The 26423-nt window shown below is 39.7% G+C and overlaps 1 pseudogene; it reads left to right on the top strand.

Annotated features, from left to right (window-relative positions):
- The first annotated feature begins 16999 nt into the window (after positions 1-16999).
- LOC118895285 lies at positions 17000-18789 on the top strand (annotated as a pseudogene).
- Positions 18790-26423: the final 7634 nt, after the last annotated feature.

Below are 26423 nucleotides of genomic sequence, written 5' to 3'. Positions count from 1 at the left end.
TAATTAGGACCAATTCTTTTTATTCTGCTAATAAAAAAACTCACTTTTTTAAATTCAGGAGAAACATTAGCACCTTTTATCCTTCTTAAGCAGCTCTCTGGCATAATATGGACTTACTTTCTGAGAAGCAGTTCTGTTCTCTGTTTCACCATGGCAACTGAAAAAAAGATGCACAACCTAAAAAATGAGAATTATGTTTTATTTGGTGGCCTCACTGAGGACTATAGCCTGATGTTATACCCTCTCAGACAGTGTACTGCTCCAAAGAGGTAAAGGAGGAGCTGATAGGGATAGAGTAGGATAATCAAATAGTTAGTTTAGGGAATTCCCTGGCAGTCCAGTGGTTAGGACTCTGTGCTTTCACTGCCGAGGGCGCAGGTTCAATCCCTGGTCGGGGAACTAAGATCCCGCATGTTGCATGGTGCAGCCAAAAAAAAAAAAAAAAAATTTAGTTTAGAAGTCCCACTAGGGGACTGTAGATAGAGAGGGAACTTTAGGGGGCTTTGGGAAACCACAGTAAGTTAACGATCACTCAAGAAAGCAATGGGAAAATCTTGAAACTTTGTGGGCTTGCTTGACTTGTGACACAGAGCAAATCGCTTAGCAGCAAAGCCAGACAGGCTTGCTTAGCAACAAAACCATGCAATGGAGGCATGAGTCATGCCTGAAGACGATAAAACAATAGTGGAAAAATAAGGCCTACATCCCGCCCAGTGAATGTCAACAAGTTAATGACTCCCTAGGACATGCTCTCTTCACACATAAAAAGCAGTAATTTGGGAAAGGTGACACTTCAAAGTGAAAGACTGTCATTATACTGAGACCTGAAATAATTTTTCCATAGGCACCATGACAGTCCTGGATGGGCCACATAGTGCCAAAAACTCCCCCACCCAACAGGTAGGAGGAGTTGATGGAAGACTCAAAGAAGGAGGAAGAAGATGGTCTCCCCCCCCCACCCCCCGCCCCTGCCTGCCTTCTCCTTTGATTACAAAAATGTAACCCACTAATGCTTGCTTGCCTGCCTGTTTGTTTGTAAGCCTCACAAGTGTCCTATTCTAATAAATCACTTCTTATCTATCACTTTGCCTCTTGCTGAATTCTTTCTATGCTGAGACAAAAAGAGCCAGAGCTCCTCCGAGCCACACCCCACCCCCCCACCCTGAGATGCATTTCTGTGGTTTCAGAGCCAGGATATATAGTAGTTTTTGCTGGGAAGAAAATGTAGTCGAACATCAAAGTTTATTGCTAATCACAAAAAACAGACATCTCAAGTTAATAATTTTAGTGCTTTTCTATGTATGGGAAGATGCAAGAATCAGGCTCCTTGACATTATTCCTTTGATATGCATCTTAACTATTCTGGGCCAGTGTCCTGTCTTTCTGTATCCTGAATTCCCCTCAAGGTGCATGGTTGGGCAGCTGCAGTGGCTGATGGCTTGATGGAGAGCAACATTCATTGTTTACGAAATGGCAGGCAACAATTCTTTGTCCACAACCATGAAGTTTTACCTCTAGAAATAATCCTAGAGATACTGCATCAGCTAATGGTCGCTTGGTATCTCTCTGTGAAATGTTTTTGGTTTTGTTTTGTTTTTTAATGCAGAAAAAGAAGAAAGTAGAGATATTATCTTAAGGAATCTTAAAGCATGGACTAACCAAGCTTAGTTTGATTGATTTATTCATAAAAGCTCAGTATCAGTCTCAATTTGCTAATCATTTTACATGAGATGCCTATTTCCCTGAAAACCTCTTGTGTTTGGGGGAGATTATAAGTTATATCAGTTCCCTTTGTGATAATTTGGAAAAGAGCATTAGACCAAGAGCCAGAAGTATTCACTTACAAGGGGTGTGACTTCCAATACCTCAAAAGTGGAAACAACTTAAGTGTTCATCGATGGATAAATGGATAAACAAAATGTGATATATGCATACATAAGGGAACAAAATTTTCCACCCCAAAATGTGTCTCCTTGGCATGAAGATTAATTTAGGCTGATTATTTTTAAGAAACAGAAGACTTGGGAATTCTTTCTTTTTACTTCCCCACAAGCTGCCTAAAGAATTTAGATAAAGGGCCTATTCCCAGAAGACGTGCTAAATATATACAATGGAATATTACTCAGCCATAAAAACTAATGAAATGTTGCCATTTGCAGCAACATGGAGGACCTGGAGGATATCATACTAAGTGAATTACGTCAAACAGAGAAAGACAAATATTATGTGATATCACTTATATGTGGAATCTAAAAATAATACAAATGAATTTAGTTGCAAAACAGAAACAGACTCACAGATATAGAAAATAAACTTTTGGTTACCAAAGGGGAAAGGACAGGGAGGGATAAATTAGGAGTATGAGTTTGATAGTACACACTACTATATATAAAATAGATAAACATAAGGATTTACTGTATAGCACAGGGAACTACATTCAATATCTTATAATAAGCTATAACAGAAAGTAATCTGAAAAAATATGTATAACTGGATCTCTTTGTTGTATACTTGAAACTAACACAATATCGCAATCAACTATACTTTAGTTTAAAAACAGCTATGGAGATGAATGGTGGTGATGGTTCCACAACAACATGAATATACTTAATGCCATTAAACTCTACTTTTAAAAGTGGTTAAGGGACTTCCCTGGTGGTCCAATGGTTAAGACTCCATGCTTCCAATGCAGGGGGCAGGATGGATCCCTGGTCTGGGAACTAAGATCCCACATGCCGCACGACATTGAAAAGATTTTAAAAAATAAAATAAAATAAAATAAAATACAAATAAAAATGATTAAAGTAGTAAACATTATATTATGTATATTTTACCACACACACACAAAAAGTGGCATGACTTCAAGCAATTCTTTTTATTTTTTCTATGTCTCACTTTTCTTATCTGGAAAATAATGATAAAAGTAAATGCTTCTGGGTAAAATGCTTTTACCCAACACAGACCTTTACCAACACATCACAAGTTCAACCTTCCTCACATACCCACACACAAGGGGGATATGAGACTCAAATAAGAAAGCATGTATATGAAGTAGATTTGCAAGTAGTAAATGGTTATATAAACCAAATAATAATAAAAGTAATAGCTTAAATTTATTAAGTGCTTACTATATGCCATAGACTGATATAAGGGCTTTATGTAACAACTTACTTAATCCTCACAGGAAATATTTGAGGTAGGTCCTACTAGAATGAGCATTGTATAGATGAAGAAACTGATGGAAAGAAAAGTGAAGTAACTTGCTAAAGTCACATAGCCAGTAAGAGGTTGAGTTAGGATTCAGGAAGTCAGATTGCAGAGCCCCAACTTTTAACTTAGACCAACTAAGTTAAAACCAACCAGCCAAATAGTTCTCAACCAAGGATACTTTTGCCCCAAAGGAAACAATTTGCCATGACTGGAGACATTATTGGTTGTCACACCTCAGGCATGCCAGTGGCATCTAGTGGGTAAAGGCCAGGGATGCTGCTAAACATCTTACAATCCACAGACAGCCCTGTGCATTGAAGGAAAGAATTATCCAGCCCCAAGTGTCAGTTGTACCAAGGTTGAGGCATCCTGACCTACGCTATACTATATTGCATTGGAGAGAGTATAATTGGCTCTTTAGTTTTAACCCTGAGTGTATTTATAAAAAAAGAGTACTTGACTATATCAGTCTGCATGCAGGTTTGCAGTGATGTTTATATGGAGACATTTAAATATTTAAATATTAACATAGGTGATTTAGATCAGACCTCATGCTGGCTGCAACATCAGGAATCTGTTTTCAGGTTGAATGCCTCTAAGTTCAATATTTCACTTGCTCATAGTGGGCCAGACCAGAGGACTCACACCATGCAAATTCATATACTACTGATATACTTCTAAAAGGCAATTAAAAATTTTATAGCAGGATCTAGATTCTTTTACCTTCTGGGATATCTGTATTATCCAAGAATTAAGAAACTTTGAGAAAGTGAAAATCACTTTGTTAATGTTACTTAGTTCACATTATGCTCAAATAATTTGGATGCTGAGAAATTTCATTCAGACTGAGATCACTTGGAAAACTACCTTTTATTATTTTTTTTGTTACCTTGGGGTGAGAATGTTCATATTCCTCAAATACAGGTTCAACCTTCTCAACAAATGCTAGAAACATAGACTCTACCCCCTTGCTTTCTTTTTTTTTTTAAGTGTTGACGAGTTTTGTTTGCATGTCTTCATGACATCATTGGCTTCATTTCAACAAATTTTCGCAACAAATAAAAACGTTTAGTTTACTCTGATCACAAGTTACATCAGTTTTTTCCTACTGATATGAATGACGGCACATCAAGTTTATCATTAATTTCTCTTTGCATTACATTTTAGGTTGAGTTGCTTTTGGAAAAATTTTCTTGACTAAACTAATACCATCTATAACATTTAGATTCTTATTAAACTGAAATATTTTTTGAATTTTGTCTACTTTTTTTTTCTTTTAAATTAATATCCCTCTTGAGAGCCACCCCTCTGACTGCCAATTTTAGAAATGTAATGATTTTTACACAGGTAATAATAACCAGAAAGGGAAAAAGATGGAATAGCATAACTAGCAGATTTATAATTTGGAACACAGATAATAATGATGGTAATATTAATCATAGCATTTACATAGCAAAAGAAAGGGAAGGAAAAGGAGAATGTGGAGAGAACATTGGCAGAGGTATCATCCGAGTTGGACTTTACCTTCTGAGCAGAGCCATTCTGTGAATGTCACTTGCACACTGTAGAGTTCAGAAGAGTTGATATGATATTGTAATTGATGATGGGTAGCTGGTATATCATGGTGTAAAGAAAGGTCAACACTAAGCCATTATTTCTTTGGAGGCCATAAAATGAGGAAGTTATGGAATCTGTGCACATTGTTTTAATCCACAGTTTGTTTAGTCTAACTATAGTAATCTGCCAAGTAGAAGTTTAAGAATATAATCTTTTCAAATAAATACTTTTTTTCCCCCTTTCTGGAGGGGTTCATTAGTTCACCATCAAGGATTCTGTGTACTGCCAAATTGATAAAGCAGTATTAGGTAGTCTTAAAGGTCATATAAACTTTATCTTGAGGTTTCCAAACCTAGTGTATATCCAACCAAACAAACCCCCAATTCACACCTCATATAGAGCCTCAGCTTATTTTTGGTTTATAAAACCCCTCGCTTCATCTCTACACATCAATCCTGCTTCTTTCCCTGCAGTAGCAAAGAAAGGGTCCTGCTCTCTATAATTTGCTTCTCAACCATTCGTTCCTTGTTCCTCTCATTATTCTTCTTTCCCTATTAATTACACTCTTCCTGTTATAGGACCTGTCTTTTTTGCTTTCAACTGTTCTTTGATCTCTTCCATCATAAAAATATTCAGTGAACTCTTTCCCCATCCCCGTTTGCCATCCTGTCTTTCATCTCTTACTGTCAGGTTAATTATAGTGATTGACTTGTGGTTTGGCTACCCATTTTCTTGGGAATATAAAAATCTCTTGCCCTTTTACTGTACCACCTGGTACAAAGTGCTGTGACCGTCCTAAATATAAGGAGCTAAGTGAGCTCACAGGAAGGGCAAATCATCTAGTCCTGAAGATGGGTGTGGAAGGTGAGCCATAAATGGGACCTAAGGGTGAGAAGGGGTTAGCTGGATGATGAAGGGGATACGAATGTTCCAGATATAGGAAGCCAGGTGTATGGGTACCAGGAGGTGAGAGATCATGGCACATTCAAGGAATAGGAAGTTCTGTCTTGGAGCACAGAGTGTGGGGTAGAGAGAAGATAGAGACACAGCGAAGGTTTAATCTCTCAGAGTCTTAACAACAGTGAGGGCTAGTAAAAGGTTTTGAGCGGGAGACTGCTATCATCAGATTCAGAAACGCTGCAAGCTGGAGATTGCAGCTTAAGAAGAGATGAAGGGAGACCAGTTAGGAGGCTTTTCGGTAATCCAGGTCAGAAATGATGGTGGTCTGAATGAGGGTGGTGGCAAAGGAGATATTTAAGAGCTAGAATCATGGAAGAAATATGCATTCATTTAAAAAATATATATCAAATACTTGGTATGTTTTATGGGCTGTTCCAGGCATTGAGGGTACAGCAGTGAACAAAATACATAAAAACAAATCACCTCCTGGACTTCCTTGGTGGTCCAGTGGCTAAGACTCCGAGCTCCCAATGCAGGGGGCCTGGGTTCAATCCCTGGTCAGGGAACTAGATCCTCCATGCCGCAACTAAAGATCCTGCGTGCAGCAATGAAGCTCCCGTACGTGGCAACAAAGATCCCGCATGCCATAACTAAGACCCGGAGCAGCCAAATGAATGAATGAATAAATAAATAAATATTAAAAACAAAACAAATCTCTTCCCTTGGGAAGCTTACGCTCTAAGGGCAATGTTGACAATAAAGAGCATAAGTAAGCAACATATGTAGCATGCTCCATAATGATAAGTGCCAGGGAGAAGTTTAGAGAACAGAGGGAGAAATGGAAATGTGTGTAGGCTGTGTAGGCAGGGTTGCAGTTTTAGATATGGAGTGAGAAATTCTGAAAAGACCTAAGGAAAAAGACTTAAGAGGGAGCTAGCTATGTGGATATCTGGAGGAAAAGGTTCTGGAGAGAAAAGAGTAGTGTACAAAGGTCTTGAAATGGGAGCATGTCTGGTGGGTTGAGAAACATCAAGGGACTAGTGTGGGGCTTCCCTGGTGGTGCAGTGGTTAAGAATCCGCCTGCCAATGCAGGAGACATGGGTTTGTGCCTTGGTCCGGGAAGATCCCACATTCCAGGGAACAACTAAGCCCGTGCGCCACAACTACTGAGCCTGCGCTCTAGAGCCCGTGTGCCACAACGACTGAGCCTGTGCTCTAGAGCCCGTGCACCACAACTACTGAGCCTGTGCTCTAGAGCCTGCGAGCCACAACTACTGAGCCCATGTGCCACAACTACTGAAGCCTGCACGTGCTCCACAATAAGAGAAGCCACCGCAATAAGAAGCCTGCGCACCGCAACGAAGAGTAGCCCCCACTCACCACAACTAGAGAAAGCCCGCATGCAGCAACGAAGACCAAATGTAGCTAAAAATAAATAAATAAAATAAATTTTTAAAAAAAGGGACTAGTGTGGCTGGAGTTAATTGCAAGAGGGTGAGGGTATTGTGATGGTTAGTTTTATAGGTCAACATGGTTAGGCTACAGTTCCCAAGTTATTCAATCAAACACTAATCTAGGTGTAGCTGTGAAGGTATTTTGTAGATGTGGTTAACATCTACAATCAGCAGTCTTTAAATAAAAGGAAATTATTCTTGATAATGTGGACGGGCTTTACTGCATCCATTGCAAGGCTTTGAAAGCAAAACCAAGCTTTCTCTGTGCTATAGACTGAATGTTTGTGTCCCTCCGAGGTTCACAAGTTGCAACCTAAGCTCCAATGTAATGGTATTTGGAAGTGTGGTGTTTGTCTCAGGGTCCAGCGAAGAATCATGACATTGGAGCTATACAAAATGTAGCCAATATTCAATTCACAAATCACTTGGTTTTTGCACAAAACACAGGTTAGTCAAAGTAGGAAAAATAGGAAAGGGGGTTAAGAACCACTCCAAGGAGAAGTCTGGGAAGGAGGCATCTCAGCACAAACTGTGGTCTCTGGTCCTGCCACAGGTTGTGAGCGGAAGTCGCCCTCTACTCTGACAGAGCCTCCAGCAGCTGTCCGTCTAGAACAGCTCTCAGCAGGGGGAGTCCGGTCTTCTAGTGAAGAGCCTTCAGTGGGTTCATTTCAAGGAGTCTGCAAGTGGGGTGTAACGATTATGCCCCAGGGGATCTTGTCTCTATCAGTTACTCCTGTTCCAATGAACTCTTTCTGTGGACGCTGCCTCCAAAATTCCTTATTTAAAGGAACACACTTAATTTATCACTCTAACACACTTGCAGTTCTATACCAGACGTTTCAAAACAACTAATGTTGAAGTTGACGTTGGCCATTATAACCTGGGGCCTTTGGAAGGTGATTAGGTCATAAAGGTGAAGCCCTCATGAAGGAAATCAGTACCTTATAAAGAGACCTCACGGGACTTCCGTGGTGGCGCAGTGGTTAAGAATCCACCTGCCAGTGCAGGGGACACGGGTTCGAGCCCTGATCCGTGAAGATCCCACGTGCCTCCGAGCAACTAAGCCCTCGAGCCACAACTACTGAGCCCACGTGCTGCAAATACTGAAGCCCGTGCGCCTAGAGCCCGTGCTCCGCAACAAGAGAAGCCGCTGCAATAAGAAGCCTGTGCACCGCAACGAAGAGCAGCCCCCGCTCACTGCAGCTAGAGAAAGCCCGCGCGCAGCAACGAAGACCCAACGCAGCCAAAAATAAATAAATAAAATAAATTAAAAAAAAAAAAAAAAGAGAGAGAGACCTCAGAGAGCTCCCCTGTCCCTTCTGTCCTGTGACGACACAGCGAGAAGACAGGCTGGCTGACTGTGAACCAGGAAGCAGGCTCTCACCAGACACTGAATCTGCTGGTGTCTTGATCTTGGACTTCCAGCCTCCAGAACTGTGAAGAATAATTTTCTGTTGTTCATAAGCCACCTGGTCTTTGGCATTCTGTTACAGCAGCCTGAACTAAGACACCTTGAGTAAGAAGAAATTCTGCCTCAAGACTGCAGTATCAACTTCTGCCCAAGAGTTTCCAGCCTGCCAGCTTCCTCTACAAATTTCAAATTTTCTAGCCTGCACAATCATATGAGCCGATTCCTCAATTCCTTGAAATACATCTCTCTCTTTCTCTCTCTCTGTCTGCCAGTATGTATGTATATAAAACCTCCTACTGGTTATGTTTCTCTGGAGAACCCTAGTAAGGTAGTAAAGTAGCAGGTAAGAAGACTGGACAACATATGGCCTTGTAGGTCATGGTAAGGACTTTAGCTTTAAGTTTTAGATAAGAAGTTAATGAAGGATTTTGAGCTGAAGCATGACATGATCTCATATTTCAAAGAGTCAATCTGGCTGCTGTGTTTGGAGTAGCAGAAAGGGGAACAAGAGGTGAGAGAGACTTGGATTGGGGGTAGCAGTGGGGATGAAAAGAGGTGACAGAATTCTGGATATATTTTCAAAGTGGAGCAAATAGAATTGTTTTTGTGATGGATATGGGAGTGAGAGAGAGGAATTGAGGATGACACGAATCTTTTTGGCCTGAGCAACTAATTAATGGGGTTTGGAACAGGTTTGGGATAACATTAAAAGCTCACTTTCGGCAATGCTACCTTGAAATGCCTATTGGCCGTATGGGCAGAGATATCAAGAGGGCACTGGATATCTGTCTGGTGTTCAGAGGGAAGATTTGGGCTGGAGGTATAAACGTGGGAATGATGATTGATATTGAATGTGTGTGCTGGGGATTAGGATGTTGGTGAGGTGAGAGATGAAGGTGAGGGAAGAGGAGGCAGGTATAGCTCCAGGTTTCTGGTTTAGACACTTGTTAAAAGTGTCATTCTGTTAGGGAACACAGATGGGGTAGAGAAGATGCCAGGTTTTCCATGCATTGATTTAAAAACATCTATTTAACTGGAACTGGAGATAATATAGGAGACTATATAATCTAATTTGATCCTTTTATAGATGAAAAAACTGAGATTTCAGAACAGCTAATTTGAATTACATTGACCAGTGCTCTTTTTGCACTTCTAGGGTGCCTGTAATTATAGGGAAGACTATAAAAGTAAAAGGCACATCTCCCCAATGCTGAGGTTGACCTAGTCATTCCTAGACCAAAAAACCCCCCAAAACCAAAGAACTCGAGTGGTCGGATTGGCTCTCAGGTCAAGTGGAAACTCCTATCTATTTGGGGGAAGGATTTGATGTCCAGTGTAGATTACGACTATTCCAATATTTTCAGGCTCAGCATTTTAATTTCAAGAAACTTTACCTATCTATCTATCTATCTATCTATGTGGCTTGTGGGACCTTATCTCCCCAACTAGGGATTGAACCTGCACGCTTGGCAGTGAAAGCAAAGAGTTGTAACCACTGGACCGCCAGGGAATTCCTAATTTCAGGAAACTTTAGACTATGGTGATTTGGGGCCAGGCCTGGTTGGATTTTTTTTTAATTAATTAATTTATTTATTTATGGCTGTGTTGGGTCTTCGTTTCTGTGCGAGGGCCCTCTCTAGTTGCGGCAAGCGGGGGCCACTCTTCATCGCGGTGCGCGGGCCTCTCACTATCACGGCCTCTCTTGTTGCGGAGCACAGGCTCCAGACGCGCAGGCTCAGTAGTTGTGGCTCACGGGCCCAGTTGCTCCGCGGCATGTGGGATCCTCCCAGACCAGGGCTCGAACCCGTGTCCCCTGCATTGGCAGGCAGATTCTCAACCACTGCGCCACCAGGGAAGCCCTGGATTTTTTTTAGGTGGAATAATTGGGCATCTGCATTGTAGCATTTTATTCTACTTTAAAATAATCCCAGATTGAATAGCTTCAATTGCCATCAGAGATTTTCATTGGCTGATTTTGGAATATTGTTTAAACAAAAAGGAAAGCTTGGGTAAAAGTAGAGGTTGTACAGGGTGATGGTTCAACTCTCCAAGAATTCCACTGAGGCTGTATGATAGTGAGGTCAGCAAAAATGGGTTCAAATCCTGAGCTTGACTTCTAAGTAGCCATGTGATTTTATGTGTTTGGTGAACTTCCCTGGGCTATAGTTATCTCATCTTTGAAATGGGGATAATGATGTCACACACAGAGAATTGTCCAAGGAGGTAAATCTATCACCCAGCCTGGGAGAGGAGGCTCTTAATTGCTCCGCTTCCCCACTGTAAAATACTTATTGGCAGTTTACTCACTAGCCAGGTTGGTGTTGAGAAGGTACTGAGGGTCAGTTTTAACCCTTTTCTTTGGTCTGATTCCCCACTCTTTCTAACCCTCATTTCCATTAAAAAGTGTAGATTTCTGGCAAGTGAGAATGGTGGCATGGGGGCAGGGGCGGGGAAGAGTTTCTGAAGCAAGCATGGGAATATTCTCAAAGGGAATAGGAGAGAGGCTGGTGAGCCTCAGCAGTCCCATGGCAGAGCCCCAGCGTGATAGCAAGGGCTCAGAAGAAGGCTTTAGGGTGTGTCCAGGGAGGGTGGCTCACCGCCACAGTCAGGATTTCTGTACCCTGCAAAGGAGAGAGACATCGGTCTTCAAGGTCCTAGTTTAGGACCACAGGGTACCATGACAGTTGACAATTGGGAGTCTTTCTGCATTTACCTGAAAACAATGTAAGCCTCTCTGATTTTGGTGTGACCCTTACAAGTAGCACGGTTGATGGCTGAGATTTATTTTCCCACTAAACTATTGAGAAATGGGTTCAGAGTTAGCATAATATCCAAGAAGTACCTCGCAAAAGAGAGAAGTAGTACTTATTTCTCATAATGGCCAATGCCAAAATTCATCCAAGTGCTAATTTTAGACAAGTGTGTTAAGAGCCAAAGCAAGTTTATTGTGAAAAGAGGAAAGCTGTCAGTACATTTTGGGCCTCAGTTATTTTACTGAAGTTTCACTAAAGGCTTTCTCCTAGCCTGTTGAAACTTGCCACTTGACAAGCTGGAACAGGTACAACTTAATCAAAAGAATAAACAATCTGTTTCAAAATGAGTTAGAAGATGACTATAACGGACTCTCCACCTTCTAGTGTCATTCTCTGCTAACGTAATAGGGTCTAGGTAAATCCATAAACGCTGGCGATTCACAGATACTCTAGTAGAACTAAAGTATGGAGAGGACTCCAAGTTACAATATTCAATATAATGATGTTTTGGAAAGCAGACTTTTTTTTTTTTTTTGGCTGCATCATGTGGCATTCGGGATCTTAGTCAAACCCATACCCCCTGCAATGAAAACACAGAGTCTTAACTGCTGGACCACCAGGAAAGTCCCTGGAAAGCAGGCATTTTTGACTCAGATATGTACTCACGTCAACTAAATGTAGAATATACATTTTGATGTATATTCTACATTTAATTTTGATTCTCCGTATTAGAAGAAGTTAGTTGATGGGAAAGAGGGAGAAATTTATTGTAGAAATACCTTCGGATGAAATTTACTTATATGTTACCAAATCTATAGTGTAACTTTCCTTAAACAGATTTACAGATACTAAAAGAGAAAAAGAAAAAGACCTTGATCACATAATCCATTTTCCTTTCATTTGAAGGTTAAGCTATGTTCTGTTCAAAATAAAAAGATAGAAACACCAAAAGTTTAAGTTTGATCCATTTATTATTGTTGCTACTTATGGGTACGTTCTCCCAATTCTCTGCCTCAAATCCCAATGATGCTTTTATCCTTGCAACACGTGTTCATCTCTAATTTCCTTTTGCTGAAATGTGTGGCATTGGAATGTGAGGTATTTCTCAGAAAAGAGTAGTAATGTGTAGGCTGGAATGTTTGAGCAATATTTCTTATATCGCATGAAATTCATTATGAAATACCATTAGATATAGTCCTTCATTATATTTAGCGAGCTTAAAGTTTCCATTTTGATGTAGAATAGAAAAGGAAATGTGAACTATATAAAATTTAAGTGTAATTAAAAATAAAAATATATCTTAAATATTTTTAGTACAAACCTTGCAGAGCCTTCAATGAGCCACAAAATCTTGGGAATTATTGTAAAACTGTTTCTCTTTTTCTTCATTTTTTCACAAAATCAGTTCCTAATATATTTCTGTGTATTATACGAAATTAGGACCTGCCAGAACCTCAAAAGGTGTTATTGAAGAAAAAAAGATAATCAGGAAAAGCAGAAGTCCAAACATTAAAATTCTGATTAATATTAGATGAAATCAACTTAAACTTTGTAAATCAGTTTTCAAAAGACCAAGCACTTATTTTTCTTTCATTTTATATCCAATAACTGCATCAAATCTAACATCAATCTTTCATTTTAAAATTGCCAGGAAACGCTCAGGAAGGATCCTAAAAGAAAGATACATGAAAATCATTAGGAAATTAATATTAAGTACATTTGTAAAATATCTTTAAGAATACTTATATTTATCATATATCATGTCCATGTTCGTCTTAAATAAGATTGAGAACATTTACTCTGAGTCACTATTATATGTTCTTTCTAATGAAATCCATTTCCTTTTGAAAAGGAAAAGGAAGGAAGTTTAGTCTTCTTTAGGGTAGGAGTGACTTGAAAGATTTAGTCTTCAAAATAAATATACTTGAAAATTCTTCAAAAGATCTAAGATACAAGGTGTATAGAACTGAGTATTTCAGATGCTAAAGGCTCTTAAAAAAAAGAAACCTGACATTGGAAAGGAAATAAGAATAGGAAATAATTTTATACTTTATAATCCAGAAACTATTAAAATGTTCCACTAAGAGACTGTGGAAGCAGAATTGCTAAAAGAAAATGCAAACAGGGGCTTCCCTGGTGGCGCAGTGGTTGAGAATCTGCCTGCCAATGCAGGGGACACGGGTTCGAGCCCTGGTCTGGGAAGATCCCACATGCCGCGGAGCAACTAGGCCCGTGAGCCACAATTACTGAGCCTGCGCATCTGGAGCCTGTGCTCTGCAACAATAGAGGCCGCGATAGTGAGAGGCCTGCGCACTGCGATGAAGAGTGGCCCCCACCTGCCGCAATTAGAGAAAGCCCTCGCATAGAAACGAAGACCCAACACAGCCATAAATAAAATAAATAAAATTAAATTAAATTAAATTAAATTTAAAAAAAAAAGAATTGCAAAAAAAAAGAAAATGCAAACAATATACTTGGTTTTGAGTATAATGCTGAACAAGTTAACAAAAGGGTTTAAATTCCTTACATGTAAACGAAAGAGTTAACAGAGTGTTCTTGTGAAGAATCAATGTGTTAACATAAATGCCTTAAATGGTGATGGACACACAGTAGGTTTAATTTTTTTCTCCCCACCCTATACTTAAGAATTTTGAGGAACTTGTCACATTCCAATGAGTCTGAGAGAAACTAAACAGAATACATAAGTAAGTCAGTGTAACTATATACAGACATCTGCTTAGATGGCATTAAAATAAGGTTTGGAAATTGAGCACCAAACATTCATAGTCGGAGGAAAATCAGGGCAATATTAATAATAGTGATAATTACAATGATAGTAGTGTATAACATTTATTACTTATAGTATACTATAACATTTTATAGTATATACAACATATATACTATATATAGTATATATTATATTACTTATATAATATAGTATACTGAATATTTTAAATGTATTATTTTGTTTATTCCTCACAGCCCTATAAAGACTTGTTGTTGTCTCCATGAAGAAATTGAGCTTCAAAGAAGTTAGATAACTCATCCATGTTCATGTAGCGAGCAAGTCACAAAAACACAACTTCATCTAACTCCAGAACACAAACTGTGAGTCTCTATGTTAAGGTCTAGGTAATCTTTATTTAATTAAACATTTTGGTGCCTCCTATGTGTCCATGAGCTCTTCAAAGTGCGAGGATATAGTGATGAAAACCAGGCAAAGTTCCTTCCCTCAGAGAGTTACCTTCTAAAGGACTCTGATCACCGAGGGCTCACATAATGTGACAAGTCAAATGTGAAACACTTCACAGGTTTTAATTCACTTATTCACCAAGAAGATCCTTGAGCTTTACTACCTAAACCTTTAAGGTAGTTTCAACCATAGTTCCTAGAAGAAGGGGCTAAAAAGCCTGACACAAGCCACTTAATGCTTTTGATCTCTTGAATTTTTTTTTAAGGCTCTAGGTCAGTAGTTCTCAAAGTATGATCTTTGAACCAAAGGCCTGTGGCAGCTGCTTGTTAAAATAGAGATTCCTGGGCTTCCCTGGTGGCGCAGTGGTTGAGAGTCTGCCTGCCAGTGCAGGGCACACGGGTTCGAGCCCTGGTCTGGGAGGATCCCACATGCCGCGGAGCAACTGGGCCCGTGAGCCACAACTACTGAGCCTGCGCGTCTGGAGCCTGTGCTCCGCAACGGGAGAGGCCGCGATAGTGAGAGGCCCGCGCACCGCGATGAAGAGTGGCCCCCGCTTGCCACAACTAGAGAAAGCCCTCTCACAGAAACGAAGACCCAACACAGCCAAAAAAAAAAAAAAAATTAAATTAATTAATTAAAAAAAAAAATAGAGATTCCTGGATCCCAATTCAAACATCCTATATTAAAATCTCTAGAGGTGAGATTTTTCTATTTTTTAAATTGACTTCCCAAGTGATCCATGTCGGGGAAGCCTGACTTTAGAGACAGGCAGGAGGAGGCTTTTTTTTTCTTTTCCTGACCAAAGGCACCTCTTCACTTTCCCCTGACCAGACTCACTGCCACACAGCCTTCCCAGAAAAGTAATGGGGTAATGTGCTATGATGAGACAGTCTTTAAACCAGCAGTTTCCAATCTTGGCTGTACATTAGAATCACCTAGAAGGTTGTATCCCTCACAGACCAGGCCACAGACCGTTTAGATCAGACCATTTAGATCAGAATCTTGGGAGCAGGTATCAGGCGTTAGCATTTTTTAAAATCCCAGGTGAATTATAAAGGGCACCAAAGTTGAGAGCTACTGCTCCCAAGAAATGTTTCTCAAATTTGAATATGCATACAGTCAGTCACCTGTGGGTCATATTAACATACAAATTCTGATTCAAGAGATCAGGAGGCTCTGCATTTCCAACAAACTCCCAGGTGATGCTGACGCTGCTGGTCCATGGACCACATATGAAGTAGCAAGGCTCAAGGGTCTCCAAAATTATAAAAGATTATTTAGCAATTCCTATGCTTCAGTATAATTTTGCAGAAAGTAAGAGCTCAGTGATTATCTGTTGTATATTTAAATGAATATCTAAAACCTGACTATGGTCTCCTCCAAAATCATTGTCCCATAATTCCATTATGTAATAATGCTTAAAAACTATCCCCCTTCGGGCTTCCCTGGTGGCGCAGCGGTTGAGAATCTACCTGCCAATGCAGGGGACATGGGTTCGAGCCCTGGTCTGGGAAGATCCCACATGCCACGGAGCAACTAGGCCCGTAAGCCACAATTACTGAGTCTGCGCGTCTGGAGCCTGTGATCCGCAACAGGAGAGGCCGCGATAGTGAGAGGCCCGTGCACCGCGATGAGGAGTGGCCCCCACTTGCCGCAACTAGAGAAAGCCCTCGCACAGAAACGAAGACCCAACACAGACAAAATTAATTAATTAATTAATTAATTAATATTAAAAAAAAACAAAAAACAAAAAAACTATCCTCCTTCATATGCATTCATTTATAAGACAGGACTTCCAGAATTACACAAATTTCTTTCTTCAAAAAAAAAACACAAAAAACTTAAAAAACACGGAAATTATTCAGTTCCTTTACCCAACTGCTATACCAATCTTGCTTGAATGATTAACAAATGTGGTTTTAAAAATGGATGGATTCTTTAAGCCTATTATTTTTATTAATTTAATTACATTTAATTGTACTTTTATCAAATGCCTGGTTTTAAATCTGAGTAAAAACATGTAATAGATAACCTTTATTTATAATGCTGACAAACATCACTGTGGCTTACCTTTCCACCACTGTTAAAAAGCTTATAGAAGATGGAATAAAGATCATTTTCTGCTCAGTCAGGATCCCATCTATCAGCTTGTTTACCACTGCCTCAGGTTCCAGTGTGGGTCCCAAACTGAAATCAGAAGCGGTCTTCAGAAACAAAACATTTCAATGACGTTTTAGCTTTGGTTTGGTGCTAAGTGAGTAAGTTAAGTTACCATACAAACCATAACATAACTGACTTGTAGCATCTAGCCCAACACAGATGCTCAAAAATGATAGCTGTTTTAGCATTAATAATAACAAAAACAGGAGGAGTTTTTCAAGATGGTGGAGTGGAAGGACCTTGAGCTTACTTCCTCTCATTAACACACCAAAATCACAACTAACATCTGAACAACCATCGATAAAAAAGACTGGAACCTACAAAGATCTTCTACATCTAAAGGCATAAAGAAGAAAGCACAATGAGACGTGAACAGAGTATCTGTCAGGCAAGAGCTGCTGTGATGGTTTACGATGATCCCAATAAAAAAGTGGGTGCCAGCTGGTGGTTCAATCAGGTTCAGCAGAGTTCATATATATCATCATACAGGCAACAACACATTCAGAGTGGTGGGTGGGAAGATTCAGGACCATCAGGTCGTGATAAATTGTGCCATTCCTAAAGGGTTGCTAGACAGGTGTATGGTCTCAACTTTGGCAGCAAAGAAGATGCCAATGTCTTCACAAGTGCCATGACGCATGCCTTAGAAGTACTGAATTCACAGGAAACAGGGCCAATATTGCCTAGACAAAATTCACAACTACCTGCCCAAGTTCAGAATGGCCCATCACAAGAAGAATTGGAAATTCAAAGAAGGCAACTACAAGAACAGCAACGACAAAAGGAGCTGGAGCAGGAAAGGCTGGAGAGAGAAAGGATGGAAAGGGAGAGATTGGAGAGGGAGAGGTTATAAAGGGAAAGGCTGGAGAGGGAGCGACTAGAACAGGAGCAGCTGGAGAGAGAGAGACAAGAAAGGGAATGTCAGGATCATCTGGAGCAGGAGAGACAAGAGCGGGAGAGGCTGGAGAGACTGGACCGGGAAAGGCAAGAAAGAGAGTGGCAAGAGCAGCTAGAAAGGGAGCAGCTGGAATGGGAGCGAGAGCGAAGAATGGCAAATGCTGCTGCCCCTGCCTCTGTGGAGACTCCTCTAAACCCTGTGCTGGGAGACTCCTCTGCTTCTGAGCCAGGCTCGCAGGCAGCCTCTCAGCCGGCCGAGACTCCAACCCAACAGGGCATTGTCTTGGGACCACCTGCACCTGCACCCCCTCCTCCACTCCCACCAGGTCCTGCCCAGGCATCAGCCGCGCTCCCTCCTTCCCCAGGGCCCCCTCCACCCCCTCCACTTCTGTCCTCAGGGCCCCTGCCTCCGCCTCCTCCACCACCTCTTCCTAATCAGGTGCCCCCTCCTCCCCCACCCCCACCTGCTGCTCCTTCCCTCCCTGCATCTGGATTTTTTTTTGGATCCATGTCTGAAGACCATGGCCCTTTAACTGGACTTGCAGCTGCAATTGCTGGAGCAAAACTTAGGAAAGTGTCACGGATGGAGGATGCCTCCTTCCCAAGCAGAGGGAATACCACTGGTGTGAATTCGGCCTCATCTAAAACAGATACGGGTGGTGGAAATGGACCCCTTCCATTAGAGGGTAGTGGTTTAATGGAAGAAATGAGTGCCCTGCTGGCCAGGAGGAGAAGAATTGCTAAAAAAGGGATCAACAATAGAAACAGAACAAAAAGAGGACAAAAATGAAGATTCAGAGCCTGTAACTTCTAAGACCTCTTCAACAAGTACACCTGAACCGACAAGAAAACCTTGGGAAAGAACAAATACAATGAGTGGCAGCAAGTCACCTGTTATTTCCAGATGGGATTCTCCAAGGTAAAATCAGGTTGTTTTCGACAACAGGTCCTATGATTCATTACACAGACCAAAATCTGTGCCCTTGTCACAGCCCAGTGCCAACGGAGTCCAGATGGAGGGACTGGACTCTGAAAGACTGAAGCAGGACATTTTAGATGAAATGAGAACAGAATTAACTAAGCTGAAAGAAAAGCTCATTGATGCAATCAGGCAGGAACTGAGCAAGTCAAATACTGCATAAAGAATCAAACTAAGGAGAGATAGGACTTTAATCTGGAGAAAGGAAAAAAAAAACCTACAAAGAACAACTGTGTTAACAACAACAAAACCCTTACATTTTGTGAGCTGTAAGAAGAAAATGGAGACAAACAGTCGGAAGGAGGGAAAAACCAGCATACTTTGAAAGACTTCAGGCATTACTGCCCTAGTGATAAGCTGTTTCCCTCCCAGTTTGCTGCTTTTTTCTGACCTTTACAACAGGATGGAAGAGAGTCGTATAGGAGTTCCTGTATCAGTTATGCAGAAAATACTGAATCCGTCAGGCAAGATCACCGTGCATTGAAATATTTTCATGTCAAGAGAAAATCGCACATTTTCCACAATCCATTGCCCAAATAAAGAGGAGAAAGGCTTGAGAAGTTTTTTTCAGAGAATGGTGATGAGGAATTTAGCAAGTTATGCTATTGTATTGTAAATGTTTCTCTCAGGTTTGTCTTCCTATCATATTTGATATTCCATGAATAATTGAGTTCAGCCCTATGTAGGTTAAGATCATAAAATGTGGAACAAATGGAATTGTATGTGCTTTCAAAGGGTGATATTTATAAGAAAGTGTCCTAAAAATGATTTGTTCAGAGTGAGGAATTTTAGAATGATAGGAAGTCTCTCGAGTTTAGCTTTCATGCAATTTTGTAGATTCAAACATAAAATGTGTCCAGAATTTAAAGATTTAGATGCCTTCCTAAATTGTTACAATGCTTTACCAAATCTGTGACTCAACACAAACCAGTGTTTGAGTAAAGTACAGTACAACACAAACCAGTACATAACACAAACCAGTGGTCAAATGTAAAACAGCATATTGTAGATTTACTGTAGGTTTTCAACCTTTTTTAGATTTATGCATGTGGACATTTTCATAATGTAATTACAACTACCACAAAATTAGCTTTTTAAATTGCAGATGGTAATGCATGTCAAACTAATATGTAGTGGCCTTTTCAAGGCCTAGTTCCAGGGAAAACATTTTGTAGAGTATAGGGGAGCGGGAGGAAGGGAAGGAATAATTTTTTATTCAAAGTTAATTTCTGCACTATCTTCGTTCTCAGTTACTTGCATGAATAATAATGAGGAATATTTTGTGACTTTTATTGGTAAATATGTTAACAGCACCAAGTACTTAATCTTTTACATGTCTTCAGCTATTTGTATTTTAACTTGAGTAAGTTCAGTGGTCTGAAACATGATTCTGAGCTTCACATGAATTACATCTTACTGTGGAACTCAAAAGTTCCATCCCTGAATTTGGCAGTTGTTATTACCTAGGCGCCCTGCAGTTATACAGGTGTCCAGGTACACGTTCCTGACTAAAAAAAGCTGCTTTTGAATCTTGTTATGTTGAAATACTAGAAAAGTAACAAGGATGGCAGCAATTAAGGTCACAGAAGTCATTAGATAAAGGGAAAACAACAAGGGGGGGTCCCACATAATTTTCTTTTAATAAATAGAGACTTAGGTGGTGGGAAGAAGGAACTAGATACTCACCACCGTGTGTGTGTGCATGCGTGCGTGTTTGTGCGGGCACTCACGTGTGTGTATGTTATCCACTCCCTTTTCTTTGAAACTTCTAAGATTAAAATAGGGGAGAAATCCTGTATGTTGCGATGATAGAATTTTTTGAAATTTTAGGAAATCAAAATTCTCCAGGCTCTCCATCTTGATTTATGCTTGAGTTGTTATGTGCCATATTTGCTTTGAAACCTTTGATTATCAGTAGTTGTACTAAAATTTTGAAGAAATAATCCACTTTCATCTGCTTTCTAGATTTCTTAATCTAAGTTCGTAAGACAGAACTTGTTGATAGCATAGTTAGAATTCTAAATGCTGCAAGTTTGCAGCCATTACCACTTCAAAGAGGTTTGAATGAGGGAATTTTTTTCCCTTGTTAAAATAGTTCCTGTTTCTGTAGAAACTTCATTTTTAGATCTGTGATGGATGAGCTCTCATAATTCATGTATACAGTTCTCTTTTTCTATCAACTATTCATTGTCATCCAATAGTGAAGACATTAAAGATGCAGGCAAGCTTATGAAGTACTACTTTCTGAAAGAAATAGGAGGCATTTTCATCTTTATTATTGTACTTTTGGTTAGGCAAACACTTTGATGATACAAATGTTTATGTCCCCCATAAATCTGGTCAGAAATCACTTTTGATTTTGTTGATTAAGTTAAACAGTCTATAGTAGGATAGAGTACTGTGTACAAGTGGTCCAAAGTAAGGTAAAAGACTACGGTAAAAATGCTAGATCTTAAAAAAGAAACTGGTTTATGCACTAAACGTTTTGTGCCTTGGTCTAATATTAACATGATGTCTGTATAAAATGACAAAAAGAACCAGTGTTGAGTCACATTTTATTTCCTGTCGTTCTGCATTATCTCAGATTGCTAAATGTGTTCTTTCCAAGAAGTTTGATTGAATTACTGTATACATTTACTGTCCTATGTGACAGTTTTGTCATTGTTAGAGATTTCAGTAATTAAAATGGGAAACAGAAGCTTAGGTTATTTTCCTTATCAAAACTATATTCCTTGGAGCCACAATATTATGATGGTTTTCGTGCTCTTGTACATTGGATGTCTTAAACTGAGTGCAGTTTAGGGGATCCTTTCTAATTACAGGAAGGTACTTATTTCCTTCAACACTGTGATCTGACCTGTGACAAATCTGTACTATACACTATGTAAATGGCTAACAAGTCAACTGCAAACCAACTGAATGTACAAATCTTAGTGCTGGTGCTGAAATCTCTTCAGAATAGTCATCATGATCTCAAAGTTTGCCTCAAAATTTGCAAGCATCAAGTGTCAATCAAAACTGAAGACGAAACACTAATGAATGTTGAATTCTCATGCTTTAGGTGTACTTCCTTATTAGAATTTTTGGTTCTCTGTTATTTTTACCGTACTGTTTCATTTAAATTTCCTACATACTAACTTCGTTTGTGCGATTGAAATAAAATTGCAGTATATATAAAAAAATAACAAAAACAAAACCATTTATTTAGTGCTTATCATGTACTGCACACTGTGTTAAACAATCTACATAAGTTATCTCACTAAAGTTTTCCAACAACCCTATGAAGGAGATACTATAGTCCCTATTTTGCAAATGAGAACTATAGGAGTAACTAGAACTCGAAAATAATTTAGCTAGATTAGGACTGACAAATTTCACTTTTAAATCTCTAGAAGTCTTGGGAAAGAAGTCAGATGCCATTATACAAGTTTTACTATCCTATTAAGACTATTTAATGAACAATTTCTAGAGTATCAGAGGAATTAAAATATAGGAATATGCTCAGCTCTAAGTCCTTGATCTCCGTATGTAACCCTTATATTTATTAGGTCTTGATTTAATTTTCAGCTTTCTTACTTAAGTTCCATGTTACATCTTTACTGTGTAATCATCCTGGTATATGTACTACTGAGTAGCAAGTAGTCCCTAAAAAGTGGCCTCTGTTATCTGGGTGTTAGAATAAGGACATTTAGGACGGAGTTGCACAAGAGTTGGTCCTGAGTTTTTAGCATTTTTTAAAAAAATAAATTTATTTATTTTATTTATTTACTTTTGACTGCGTTGGGTCCTTGTTGCTGCACGCGGGTCTTTCTCCAGTTGTGGTGAGTGGGGGCCACTCTTCATTATGGAGCACGGGCCCCAGGCACGCGGGCCTCAGCAGTTGTGGCTCGCCGACTCTAGAGCACAGGCTCAGCAGCCGTGGTGCACGGGCTCAGCTGCTCCACGGCATGTGGGATCTTCCCGGACCAGGGCTTGAAACCGTGTCCCCTGCATTGGCAGGTGGACTCTTAACCACTGCGCCACCAGGGAAGTCCCTAACATTTTTTTAATGACTTAGAAAAAAGATACATAATCAAATTTATTCATGAAATTTGCTAATGTCACCAAACTGGCTGACTAACATTTTGGGGAGGCAGATTTTAAATGTGTGCCACTAGTTGAGAGAAGTGAGGCAAAAAAAATTGGATGAGATTTCTTTTTTTTCTTTAAGATTTCATTGATTGATTGATTGATTGATTGATTGCTATGTTGGGTCTTCATTTCTGTGCTAGGGCTTTCTCTAGTTGCGGCAAGCGGGGGCCACTCTTCATTGCGGTGCGCAGGCCTCTCACTATTGTGGCCTCTCTTGTTGCAGAGCACAGGCTCCAGACGCGCAGGCTCAGTAGTTGTGGCTCACGGGCCTAGTTGCTCCGCGGCATGTGGGATCTTCCCAGACCAGGGCTCGAACCTGCGTCTCCTGCATTAGCAGGCAGACTCTCAACCACTGCGCCACCAGGGAAGCCCAAGGATGAGATTCTTTAGGAACAAATACAGAATAGTTCATTTAGAAAGAAGAACATGTAGTAAAGTAAAACTGGGACAATTGGAAAGTGTAGTATTGTGCTTAAAAGTGAGCATGATAATTGGATACATGAAGGAGAGCAGAGCTTAAAACATACATGATATAATCTTTCATTCTCAGTATAGGTCAGTCATTTATTAGAACACTGTGTTCACCCCAGCACCCCGACACAACAGTATTACATATGAAAAGCTTGGAGATGTCACTGCAGAGGAAATATAATAATGAAAGCGATGGCTTTTGGCTCAATAGAGGCAAAAATGAAAGGCAATGGAAACTTGAAGAAGACTAAGCAGTCCTTTAGCCTGTGGGATAAGAAGGTAATGGGTGCTGAGGAGGATGACTCTAGAAGTTGAAGGATGCTAGTGCCTTGAAAAGTGTTCAGAGGGAAATTCACTTTCAAGCATATCGCTACCAGACTTCAATATTCCCAAGCTCCATCAAAGTTCACAAACACCTGTGTAAACAGTATAGCATACTATCTCATTCACACTGTGGCCTTGCTAACCTACGAATCAAATGCTGTTGCATTTACTGAACTTAGTTACTTGATCTCTTTACCTAAGGTCTTAGCCTCTGTCAGAAGAATTTTCATTAAACTTAAAGGCTGTCCAATATCATGATATTAAAAAGACCAAAAGAAAAGTCTTCTAGAAAAAATTCAATTTCTTGGCAGACTAAAATCTTAATCATTAAAATATCAGTACGTGGAAATATTTTATTCCCTGATAGTCTAATTTTAACAAGAGTTGCAAATCCTATTAAATAAATGTAGGTAACGGATTTTGTAGAAACTATGCAAAATCACTTCAGGCCAATCTGCTGGGGTTGAGAAGAAAAATCCATGTAGGATCATAAGAATACTTAGGGAGAAAGAGTACTTTCAGGTAGAAGAACTGTTTGATTATCTAATTTTACCACTTAAGTAGCTGAATAATTTTGGGGATGACATCTCTACTCTTTAAAGCTCAGGTTTTTGTTTTTATGTTTAATCTGAAAAATGGAGATAATGCAGTGGTATGCTGGTAAATGTGTAACAACTGGCTCTCCTGGGGACAGAATTACCAGTTTTGTAGCATTTTCCAGTTTCTATGGTATAAATACTCCCACCAAAATAGCCAATTTCAAGCTACCAACATGGTGTCACTGAATGAATATAAGCCAGCTTTAGCACTCTGGGGGTAACATGATGGTTAAATGGGAAATGTACATATAAGTACTTATGCAGTTATACTATACAAATGTTACTTGTCACCTTCTTATATAACATCTTTTTTTACGGTACTAGCCAATGAAAACTAATATCTTTCTGTAGCACACACACAAAAGCTAAATTTTTAGAGAACATAAATTTTGTTATGTATATTACATATAGGAGAGTAGACGTTTTAAAAGGATGAATCAGAACATACAATTATTGTTAATCTAATAAATCCAGATTATGCTGCATTATTTATATGCTAACAGAAAAGAAAAAAATAACTTATTTAAGGGAAAAGCACTTAATTAAAAATTGTTCGTATATCTAATAAGGGAGCCTCAAAATAGATGAAATAAAAAATAACCGAATTGAAGGGAGATATGGACAGTTTAAAAGTAAGAGTTGGAGACATTAATCCCACTTTCAACAATGGATTGAACAGCTAGACAGAAGATCAGCAAGGAAATATAAAACTTGAACAACAGTATAAATCAACTGGACCTAAGAGCATCTATAGAACACTTAATCCAACAACAGTAGAATATGTATTCTTCTTAAGGGCACAGGAAACATTCTCCAGGACAGATCATATATTAGGCCACAAAACAAATCTCATTAAATTTAAAAATATTGAAATCATAAAAAGTATGTTCTTCGACCACAGTGGGATGAAATTAGAAATCAATAACAGTACACACCAATGTTCACTGCAGCATTATTTACAATAGCCAAGATATGGAAGTAATCTAAGTGTCCATCAATAGATGAGGGGATAAAGAAAATGTGGTATATATATACAACAGAATATTACTCAGCCCTTAAAAAAAACCTTGCTATTTGCAACAGCATGAATGGATCTAGAGAGTATTATGCTAAGTGAAATAAGTCAGACAAAGAAAGACAAATCCCGTATTATTTCACTTATATGTGGAATCTAAAACCCAAAACAAACAAATAGACAAAATAAAATGAAAACAGACTCATAGATACAGAGAACAAATACGTGGTTGCCAGAGGGGAGGGGGAAGGAGTGGGGACAAAATAGGTGAACTGGACAAACCTCCAGTTATAAAATAAATAAGACACACTGATGTAATATACAGCATAAGGAATATGATCAATAATATTGTAATAACTTTGTATGGGGACAAATGGTTACTAGACTTATCATGATGATCATTTCATAATGCATGTAAATGTCAAATCACAATATAGTACACCTGAAACTAACATAATATTGTTCATCAGCTATATTTCAGTTAAAAAAAGAAATTAAGGACTTCCCTGGTGGCGCAGTGGTTAAGACTTCGCCTGCCAATGCAGGGGACACAGGTTCGAGCCCTGGTCCGGGAAGATCCCACGTGCTGCAGAGCAACTAAGCCCGTGCGCCACAACTATTAAGCCTGCACTGTAGAGCCTGCGAGCCACAACTACTGAGCCCATGTGCCACAACTACTGAAGCCCACGTGCCTAGAGCCCGTGCTCCGCAACAAAGAGAAGCCACTGTAATGAGAAGCCCGCACACCGCAAGGAAGAGTAGCCCCCGCTCGCCACAACTAGAGAAAGCCTGTGTGCAGCAACAAAGACCCAACCCTGCCAAAAATAAATAAATGAATTTATTTTAAAAAATTATGTTAAAAAAATAAAGCTAGAAGGGATTTCCTTGGTAGTGCAGTGGTTACGAATCCACCTGCCAATGCAGGGCACACGGGTTCGAGCCCTGAGCCAGGAAGATTCCACATGCTGCGGAGCAACTAAGCCCGTGCGCCACAACTACTGAACCCGCGTGCCACAACTACTGAAGCCCGCACACCCAGACTCCATGCTCCACAACAAGAGAAGCCACCGCAATGAGAAGCCCTCGCACCGCAATGAAGAGTAGCCCCCATTTGCCGCAACTAGAGAAAGCCTGCATGCAGCAACAAAGACCCAAAGCAGCCATAAATAAATAAATAAATAAATAAACAAACAAATAAATAAAATAAATAAAATAAAGCTAGGAATAATGAGGCTTTTGGGGTCAGGGACCTAGGTAAGAATTCTAGTCTGCAGCTCTGGGACTGTGTGACCTTGGGCAATTTTCTTAATTTCTCCAAATTTCAGTTTCTTTCTCCATAAAATGAGCATAGTAAAACTTATCTTGCAGA

The sequence above is a fragment of the Balaenoptera musculus genome, chromosome 5 (genome assembly GCF_009873245.2).
Source record: "Balaenoptera musculus isolate JJ_BM4_2016_0621 chromosome 5, mBalMus1.pri.v3, whole genome shotgun sequence".
In the NCBI taxonomy this organism is placed as follows: Eukaryota; Metazoa; Chordata; class Mammalia; order Artiodactyla; family Balaenopteridae; genus Balaenoptera; species Balaenoptera musculus.
Note: the sequence above shows the minus strand (reverse complement) of the source record. Positions and strands in the feature narration are given on the sequence as shown.